We start from the raw sequence: 11,677 nt of genomic DNA, 5'->3' as shown, positions 1-11,677 counted from the left end.
GGTTCAAAGACTTAAATGTTAGACCTAAAACCATAAAAACCCTAGAAGAAAACCTAGGCAATACCATTCAGGACATAGGCATGGGCAAGGACTTCATGTCTAAAACCACCAAAAGCAATGGCAACACAAGCCAAAATTGACAAATGGGATCTGATTAAGCTAAAGAGTTTCTGCACAGCAAAAGAAACTATCATCAGAGTGAACAGGCAACCTACAGAATGGGAGAAAAATTTTGCAATCTACTCATCTGACAAAGGGCTAATATCCAGAATCTACAAAGAACTCAAACAAATTTACAAGAAAAAAACAAACAATCCCATCAAAAAGTGGGTGAAGGATGTGAACAGACACTTCTCAAAAGAAGACATTTATGCAGCCAACAGGCACACGAAAAAATGCTCATCATCACTGGCCATCAGAGAAATGCAAATCAAAATCATGAGATACCATTTCACACCAGTTAGAATGGCGATCATTAAAAAGTCAGGAAACAACAGGTGCTGGAGAGGATATAGAGAATAGGAACACTTTTACACTGTTGGTGGGACTGTAAACTAGTTCTACCATTGTGGAAGACAGTGTGATTCCTCAAGGATCTAGAACTAGAAATACCATTTGACCCAGCCATCCCATTACTGGGTATATACCCAAAGGATTATAAATCATGTTGCTATAAAGACACATGCACACATATGTTTATTTTGGCACTATTCACAATAGCAGAGACTTGGAACCAACCCCAATGTCCATCAATGATAGACTGGATTAAGAAAATGTGGCAGATATACACCATGGAGTACTACGCAGCCATAAAAAAGGATGAGTTCATGTCCTTTGTAGGGACATGGATGAAGCTGGAAACCATCATTCTCAGCAAACTATCGCAAGGACAAAAAACCAAACGCCGCATGTTCTCACTCATAGGTGAGAATTGAACAATGAGAACACTTGGACACAGGAAGGGGAACATCACACACCGGGGCCTGTCATGGAGGGGGAAAAGGGGGGAGGGATAGCATTAGGAGATATGCCTAATGTAAATGATGAGTTAATGGGTGCAGCACACCAACATGGCACATGTGTACATATGTAACAAACCTGCACGTTGTGCACATGTACCCTAGAACTTAAAGTATAATGAAAAAGAAAAAAAAAAAGAAGCGTACTCCTAGTTTGTCAAACTCTCTGCCATATATCTTTGACAGGCAAATGACCGCAGAGGAAATAAGCCACAAATATGGGCTCAACTTTCTAAACTTCCTTCTCCTTCTAACTAAGAAATTACTTATTATCTTGTTAAATAAGTGGTGTGTTCTAATTTTTTTTGAGAAGTGCTAACTTCCTCATTATTTTTAGTAAAAGGGTTGACCTAATTTATATGGCTGATTATGGTCAGCAAATATTTTCTGTATGTTTCCTCATTAGGAATATGTGCGGACCTTCTCCTCCTAATAGTCATGTTACTTAAATTATCCTTAATATTTCCCATGTTTTTAATTTCTGGCTTACTGGATAATTTCTCAGATCTCTATGCATGTTTATTAATATTTTATATAGATGTATAATCCCTCATTTTTATCAATCTTTTTATTTGAGATATATTTAGAGTCACAGGAAGCAAGAAATAATACAGAAAGTTTCCTTGTGATCTTTACCCAGTCTCCCCCAATGGTAACATCTTGCAAAAAGACAAAGATACTGACATTGATACAGTAGAAATACAGAACACAATAAGAATCCCTCATGTTACCTTTTATAACCAACCTACTTTCCTCTAACCTGAACCCATCTAAATTTTGTAATCTATTAATCTATTCTCTACCTCAACAACTTTGCCACTACAAAGATATTACATAAATGAAATTCTAGAATAAAACCTTTTATGAGTGGTGTTTGTTGCTTAGCATAATTCTCTGGAATGTTATGTGTTATCTGTCACAGTGATTTTCCTTATTACCGCTGAGAACTCTTCCATGGGATGAATGTACTAAATATTGTTAAACCATTGACCCATTGAAGAGCCTCCAGGTTGTTTCCAGATGTGGGCTATTAATAATAAAGATGCTGTACACATTCATGTGTAGACTTTGTGTAAAAATGCATTTATTTCTCTCGGATGTATGCCAAGGAGTATAATGCTGGTTTGTACTGTATTTGCATGTTTAGTTTTTTAAAAAACTGCCAAAATATTTTCAGAGCATTTTTGCTATTTAACATTACCATTAGCAAGGTAGGAATAATGTCATTTCTGCGTGTCCTTGCTGGCATTTGGTGTTGTCAATATTTTTTACTTCATCCATTCTGATGTGTGTAGGATTATCTTCTGAGGTTTTAATTTGTATTGCTCTAGTGGCTAATAATGTTGAACATCTAATATGCTTACTTGCCACCTTTAGCTCTTCTTCATTGAAATGTCTCATTACGTTTTTTTTTTCCTGTTTTCTAACTGTATTATTTGACTTTTTAGTGTTGAGATTTGAGAATTTTAAAATATATTTTAGACAGCAGTTCTTTGTGGGATGTGAATTAGGAAAATATTTATTTTTTCTAGTCTGTTGTTTGTCAGTTCCTTCTCTTAACAGAATCTTTCACAAAGTGAAAGTTTTTCATTTTGATGAAGCCCAATTTATCAATGTATCCTTTTAAGGATCATGTTTTTGGTGTAAATTCTAAGCAATATTTGCCTATTTCTGAATCCTGAAAGTGTTTTCATCTTTTTTCTAAAGGTTTCATAGTTTTACTTTGTTGTATAAGTTCATGATAATTTTGAATTAATTTTTGTAAAATATATAAAATGTAGGCCAAGTTTTTAAAATTTTCGTTTTGTTTTATAACTTTGTCCTGCGGATGTCCAATTACTCTGCCACCACTCATTAAAAACTCTATCTTTATGCACTAAATTGCTTTTGTTTATTTATCATAATTGGTTGGGCATATTTGTGTGGGTCTATTTATGTGATTTCTACTATGTTTCGTTGATCTATGTGTCTACTCCTCTAATTATACCATGCATTCTTAGTCTGTAGCTGAATAGTAAGTCTTGAAATTGAGTATTCTGACTCCTTCCCATTATCCTTATTTTTAAAAATTATTTAGGCTAGTCTACTTTCTTTGTCTTACTATACAAATTTTCAAATAATCCTATCAATATCTAATGTAAATCTTGCTGGGATGTTGATTGTGATTGTGTTAAACCCATATACAACTTTGGGAAATTGCCATCTTTATTTTATGTTAAATCTTTCAATCTGTGAGGCCGTATGTCACTCCATTGATTAACTATTTTCTAATATTTTCCTCACTGTTGTGTATTTTTCATGCAAACGTCCTGCATGGTTTGGTCAAATGTACAGCTAAGCATTTTATTATATTTTTAGTGATTGTTAATTTTATTGTTTTTTAAATTTTAACATCTGTGTTCATTTAAGTATATGTAAATACAATAAATGTTTGTATGCTTATCACTGAGGTTTATCAGGATAGTAAGTGATATAATAAAATGTTTTGTTAGCAACAAAACCTAGTCATGCCACCATTAGTGTGTCTTATAAGTTTTTTTAAAAAGCAATGTATTTTCCTTCTACAATATTTCCTGTTGTTTTCTATTTTTCACTGTCAATATATTTATTTTTACATTAATAACATATTATTTGCTGATCAAAGAGCCAATGCCATTTACTTTTATTAAGATCCTTAGTATTTTATTATATTCTGTTCTCAAGTATCCACTGACTGCTCCAAACTGTCCTGTCTTTCAAAATTGCATAGAAATTATATGGAAATAAATAAAATTACAGAGTTAAAAGTATAGTCTATTAATCCAACCACTTAGCCAGATGTCCATTCATCATTGTATTTATTTATTTATTTCGCTAGTTAACAGGTGTATCAAGCACGTATAATGTGTCCATCATGGTCCAGGTGCTGAGAATACAATGAAAACAACATAGACAGAAATTCTTGCACCTTGGGAAGTATATACTTTTCATCTTGTCAATGAAGCATAAACTTTAATTTCTACTACATAAAAAGTATTCCTAAAGTTCCATCAAAAGGTTTATTTAATTTTCTAACCTATCATGAAGTTATATTTTAATTTTAACTTAAATTTCTCTTCATTTTAATTACTTAATTTCTCTATTGTGATGTCTCAGTGTGAGAAAACAAGAGTAAATTACAGATCGACCGAGATCACATTGGCAATTCGTGTTTTTAAATGACAATTTACCAAATGGATAATAGTAGACTGAAACATTCAAAATAATTTCATGTTATTTTCCTAGTAAAATTATCCACATCATTTTTTTACTTGAAGTAATGAAGATAAACAACACTTCATTTTCTAAGAAAGAGAAATGGTTATTTACGTAAGTGATAGTTTTTGCAGTGAAATTGAATTAGCGTGCCTTTGTTATGTCTCAAGAAAGCAGTTTGAAAAATTGAATACTTTTTCAGAAAGCTTTGGTTACTCAAAGGCATTTCAAAAGATGGGGAAGGAGAATTCTAATAACTAGGTACACACAGAGAAGACAATAGAAATGTTAACAGATCAATATAGACTGAAATATGGTTCATAATTAATAATAATATCAAGATCTGTTTAATATTAGACTGTTTCCATTTTCATTCAGATTCCACTCATAAAGTATCTCTTTAGAAAAACTGGTGTTATTTTATCTCCACCCTACATAAAAGTGTGGACTGACAGTGTATAAAAACCTAAAAATGAAAGTCAAAACAATAAAGATATTAGAAGAAAATATGGTGAAATGTCCAATTGGGCATGAAAGTAGTTTCATTTAGTATTTAAGTTTCAATTCTTTAATGTTAAATTCAAAATAGAGATTAAAATCTTCTGCATATTGATGGAATTTAGTGCAGAGGTGTTTTTAAATCTATGAATGATGAATGATTTCAGATCTCTTTGGCATAAAATATTTTTTCCTTTAGCAAAATAATAATGTACACAAAGTGCATGATCAATGGGTGTTGGCTTTCATATCATTTCCTTCATTACTATTTTGCAAGAAAAATAAAATACATGGGTCATGAAACCTGCTGAGAAGCTTGTTTTGTCCTGAATGTATAACAGTATATTTAGTGCACTATGGCTTCACTATTATTAATAGTACTGTAGAGTGTGTAAGACTTATAGTATCTTCTTAAGTCCTTAAGTCACTACCAGGTAGTGCCTTAGGCCACCTGGAGATAAAACTCCCCATGGTGTGATACTACAAAGTTTACTATGAACCAACATATTTTAGGAAATACATTACAAAGTTCCAAATGCTTGAGATTAAAATGATAAGATGGGAAATCAAAGATAACAAATGAAATTGTTAGATGCCTTTAGCTGATCTAACAATAATGAACACAATACAACAAAATACGATCAGATAGGATTGAAAATCAGCAGAAGTGATAAATGATGGAGGAAAACTTAAATGAAACTGAGAATTGTGTCTAGGGTAAAATGCTTGCTATTCAGACAAACCAAGTGTGCTGATTCAAATTGTGATAAGTTGAGCATGGTGGCATGTACCTGTAGTTAAAGCTACTTGAGAGGCTGAGGCAGGAAGATCACTTCTACCCAAGAGTTTGAGGCTGCAGTGAGCCATAATCATACCACTGTACTCCAGCCTGAGCAATGGAGCAAGAACCCTTTCTGAAAAATAAAATAACATAAATTATGGGAGCAATCTGGTCCTGCAGTGTTAAAGATAGAGGTAAAAAAAAAAAGCTAGCATGAATAGTTAAATGATTCAGCATTTCCATTAGTTTCCTATTGCTGCTGTAACAAATTACCACAAATGTAATGGTTTAAAATAACAGAAATCTATTGACTAACGGTTCTGAATGTCAGAAGTTTAAAATGGATTTGACATGTCCAAAAACAAAGTGTTAGCAGGACTGCATTTTCTTTGGAGGGCTGTAAGGAAAAATCAATTTCCTTTACTTTTCAGCTTTTAGAGTTACACCTGTTACATTCCTAGGCTCATGGCACCTTTCTTCATCTTCAAAGACAGCAGCACAGCATCCTCAAATCTCTCGCTTTTTCTATCCCTGTTTCTGTGGTACCCTCGTTTTTTCTCTTCTGTGGTCAAATTTCGTTCTGTTTTCCTTTCATAAGGACACATATGATTACATTTATAGCCCACTGGGATAACACAGGATAGTTTCCTCACCTCGAAAGCATTTAATCACATATGCAAAATTTCCTTTGCCATATAAAGACACATTTACAGGTTCTGGGGATTAGGATCCAGATATTTTGGGGAGCTATTATTCAGCTTATCACAATTCCAAGACAAAATCATTTATTTAAGAGAAAAACAGATTCTTGTGTTGAAACTAAGGAGAACATTTCTGTTATCCCACACAATGAACACATGATAAAAAATATAAGATCTTTAACTTGGAAAGTATCCACAAAGTAAAAGCCAAAAAATTTAATTAACCTATTTTATGAAGTTTACCTTGTGATACAATGATTGTGGAATGTCAAAGAACAAGGCAGCTTTTAAAAAATCATTTAAAAGGTTTCTGTCAGTGCATATATATCTATATAATTTATATATATAAATATATATATAATTTATATATATAAATTATATATAATTTATATATATAAAATATATATATAAATTTATATAATTTATATATATAAAAAAAATATAAATTTATATAATTTATATATATAATTTATATATATAAAAATATATATAAATTTATATAATTTATATATATAATTTATATATATAAATATATATATAATTTATATAAATTTATATATATAAATATATATATTATTTTTATATATATATAAATAATATATATATATGTATATAAAAGTTTGGCTTAAGTAAGAGAAAGTTTGGTAAGGATTCTTCCAAAACATAAATTTAATAAATTAAGTTAATAATTAAGTTGGAGAAGAACTAAAGGTGTTCTTTCTAAGGTGATGGCCACATGCTTTTAACATTGGAATGAATGTTCAGCTAAATATTATTTAATGATACTTAGTTTTATTATAAATATAATTGACATTCTCACTCAGGAATGAAAGGAACATGAGCATATTTATTATAACACTGCATAAACAGAATATAATTTCCAAATTTCCAAATCCTAAAAATATGAGAACTACTTATTTAATTGTTCTGTTTTCATTTTAAGTGGAATATTTTAACTTTGTATAAGTCATATTCTCCTGTGCTTGACATGTAACCATGTCTTGGAAGCAACATACTCTAAGGTTAAGGTCTTTTCCTAAGGAAACATTTAAGATAACAATATAATAGACCCACAATTTCAGACACTTTATTGAGATATATTTTCCATATATGCATGTATGTTTTGTGTGTGTCTATCTGTAGATGATATTAATATTTTCATTTTTGCTTCTCTTCCATAAAATTACAACCCCAAATTTTAGATGACACAACATAGGTGATTCAAGAAAGATTATGTAGAACACCAGTCATTAAATCAATATTTAAGCAAAATTGCCGCTCTGTGTCTTACATAAAAGGATTGACAAGTGGGAATAAAATTGTATGGCTTCCTGTATTTGGTCATAATTGTTCTAACAACTTGTTACAAAAGTGAAAATAATAGATGAAGATCCCATTATTTTTGTAACTTATATTCTACTGAGGCAAAGGAAAAAGCAAAGTAAATCACATACATTAGCAAAATAATTGCTGTGAAAGAGAGTGGAGTAAAGAATGAGAAAAGGGATCAGAAATATAACTATCGTGTTGAAATTTTAAACAGTTTGGAGAGGGTAGACTTCATTGAGAAGGTGATATTTGAATAAAATTGCAGATGTCATTAAATATCTGAAGGAAGAGTATTCCAGAGAATAGCCAAGGCAAAGACAGGATCTTGTTAGTTGCATCTGAGAAACAGCAAGGAGGTCAATGTAGCTGGAGCTAAAAGAGAATTGTAGGAGATGGTTTATGTTATGTCTTAGTCGTGTGAGCTGCTTTACAAAAGTACCATAGACTGGGAGGCTTAAGCAACAGAAATTTATTCTTCACATTTCTGAAAGCTGAAATCAGGGTGCCTGCACGGTCAAATTCTAGTAAAGACCCTTTTCCAGGTTGCAGAATGCTGACATCTCATCTATGGCCATACCACCCTAATGTGCCTGATCTTGTCTGATCTCAGAAGCTAAGCAGGGTTGGGTCTGGTTAGTACGTGGATGGGAGAATGACTGCACCTCCTTGTGTTCTCACGATAGTGCAGAGAAAGTAAGAGAGCTCTTTGTGGTCCTTTGTGTAAGGGCACAAATCCCATTCATGAGGGCTCCAACCTCATGACCTAATTACTTCACAAATCCCCAGATACCATCATATTGGAGAGTGGGATTTCAACATGTTAATTTCGGGTGCATGTAAACATTCAGTCCATTGAAAAACATAAGTTTTAAGATATACTTATATCATTTTCAGTTTTCCTTATGGAGGATATTATTTTTGGACCTATAGGCTATTCAGGCTTTTTGTTTGTTTGTTTGTATTGTTTTGTTTTTTAGACGGAGTCTCTCTCTGTTGCCCAGGCTGGAGTGCAGTGGCACAATTTTGGCTCACTGCAACCTCCACTTCCTGGGTTCAAGCAATTCTTCTTCTAGAACCTCCCAAGTAGCTGGGATTACAGGCATGTGCTGCCATGCCCAGCTAATTTTTGTATTTTTTAAGTAGAGATGGTGTTTCGCCATCTTGGCCAGGCTGGTCTCGAACTCCTGACCTCAGGTGATCAGCCTGCCTCGGCCTCTCAAAGTGCTAGGATTACAGGCTTGAGCCATGGCACCCAGCCCACTATTCAATCTTATATACTTTTTTTTTTTTTTTTTTTTTTTGCTTCTCTGTTCTGTTACTTTAAGTTTCTAGAAAAAAAAGAGTATCATAACATTTTTTTGTATCCTCAACAGGTAGCAGAGAGATGGATGAAAAATACCCCTCAAGGGTTGCCAAATGGAATAAACGAAAATATAAAACTTACCAGTAAGAACTCAAGGAAAGTATTATCTTTCAATTTGTTTTTTACCAACAGTTTAGCGAGAGTAATCATGTTTCTACATTCTAAATTTAAGCAGAGTCCACTGTTCATTTTCCTCATTGGGATAAAATTATTACAAACTTGACATTACTTAAATGTATTTAATTTATTACATACCTTCCTGAAAAGGAAGGTACTCTTGGCTGGTTTCCTGAGAGTTATTAATAGTAATTATATTTTAATATCAAATTAGTTTCTTTTATGGTTCACCAAGTTAAGAGCCAAGTTCAGTAACTCATAGGTAAATACAATCCCTGTCTTAAGTTTATTTTCTGAAGTTCTTGTAGATAAAATATTTCTACTTATATACCCACCTAGTATCATTTCTATAATATTTAATAGTAAACTTTTTTCATAAAATATTGTATAACAAATAATAAATTAGTTATTCATATATATTCAACATTGAAAAACAGTTGGTTTTCACAAATTCTGGTTAGAGTAACTTTCTACTCATGAATGCTGTAAAATATTTCATTTCACAATTACAACAAATTTAACCTTTTTTTTACTTTATCTGCAAACATACCCAAAGCTGAAGTTGCATTCAATATGCAGTTTAGGTAGAATATGTGATAAAAAGAACATATAATTTAAACCTAGGAAGAGTTGGATTCAAATGTTTGCTGTACTACTAATTTCTATTTGAAACTGGGGAATTTGTATATGTATGTATTTATTTTCACAATGTGAAATAGGAATCATGATAATCAACATATTGGAAAGTTTTGTAGGCTAGCATGACAAAATTGTTTATATAGCACATTTTAAACTAATATTACTGCATCTTCTAGCTACATTTCTATGAAGTTTTCAGTCTAGAAGCTAGAAGAACTTTAATATCCTAATATATATTTAGTGATACACTATTTCTATATTCTTAAATTATTTTAAATAATTGAATGCCTTTTAACAATCTACCTAGTTACTAGAATAGTTTGTTACTTTGTTTTCTTATTTTGTACCTTAACAAATTATATAGCATGTTTACAAATAATGCTACCCACATAGGTGGTGATTCATTAGTTAGACAAATAGAAACGAAAATCATAACATTTAACAAAGGTCTTACATATTTGAAAGTCTTGGGTTCCTGGGCTTTTTGGGAGACAAGGGCTTGCAAATATAAAACTAGAAAAAATTAAAATGAAGAAAACACTCACGTTCTTAGGTGATATATTTAACTTACTGGTAATTTGCTTTATTTATTTTTGTGTGAAGGGGAATGAGTAGGACATTTGTAAAGTAGGGAATTTTTGGCAGTAATTTCTGACTTTCTAAGCAGTAGACATATTGGATTATTTTCTGTGAGAGCTCATACATCATGAAAACATCTATGGTTCATATAGAACATTATTTAAATTTTCATGATAGAATATATTTTAATAGCACAGTTATTTTGCTCACTTTGAAAGTGATAAGCCCCTTATGTTATTTTTAACTCTTACCTTTTGTTTCTGCAATAAATGTTCAAAAGATCTTTATATATAATACTATCTTGATAATATAAATACAAATATGTCATAATGTTCTAAAATGGTACTTTGAAGAAACAATTCGATCAATGTGATACATTATTTTAATGGAATGAAAAAAATGTATGATCATTTTAATTGAACTTGAAACATCATTTGATAAAATTTCACACCCCTTAATAATAGAAAAACAAACAAAAACAAAACAGAAGCAAAAACAAAAAATACCTGTCAAAAAAATGGGTAAGGCTGAAAGCAGTGGCTCATACCTCTAATACATCACTTTGGGAGGCCGAGGTAAGTGGATTACTTGTGTCCAGGAGTTTGAGATCAGCCTGGTTCAAATGGTAAAACTCCATCTCTATTAAAAAAATAAATAAATAAATAATTAGGTGTTTGTGGTGGTGCGCGCCTAGTCCCAGCTCCACGGGGGCTGAGTAAGGAATATCACTTGAGTCTGGAAGGGTTGAGGCTGTAGTGATCTGAGATCGTGCCACTGCACTCCAGCCTGAGTGACAAGGTGAGACCCTGTCTCATAAATCCCCAAAACTAACAAGCCAAACAAATTGGGTACAAAAGGACCATATCTCAACACAATGAAAACCATATATGACAAGCCCACAGCTAGTATCATTTTGAATTTTTAAAACCAAAAGTCTCTCCTCTAAGATCTGTAAGAAGACAAAGATACAAAGATGTCCACTTTCACCACTCCTACTCAACATAGTACTGGAATTCCTAGCTAGAGCAATCAGACAAGAGAAATAAATATAGGGCATCCAAACTGGAAAGAAATAAGTCAAATTATTCTTCTTTGCAGACGATCTTATATTTGTAAAACCCTAAAGACTCCACCATAAAACTATTAGAACTGAAAAAGAAATTCAGTAAAGTTGCAGGACACGAAGTCAACATAGAAAAATCAGTAGAATTTCTATATGCCAACAGCAACCAATTTGGAAAAAAAAAATCGAGAAAATAATACTACTTACAATAGCTAGAAATAAAATAAAATGCCTAGGAATTAACTTTAACCAAATAAGTGAAATATTTCACAATAAAAACTATAAAATAGTGATGCAAGCAATTGAAGAGGACACACAAAAAAAGGAAAGATATTCCATGTTGGAAGAATCAAT

Source organism: Pongo pygmaeus, chromosome 14, assembly GCF_028885625.2.
Source record: "Pongo pygmaeus isolate AG05252 chromosome 14, NHGRI_mPonPyg2-v2.0_pri, whole genome shotgun sequence".
NCBI lineage: Eukaryota > Metazoa > Chordata > Mammalia > Primates > Hominidae > Pongo > Pongo pygmaeus.
Note: the sequence above shows the minus strand (reverse complement) of the source record.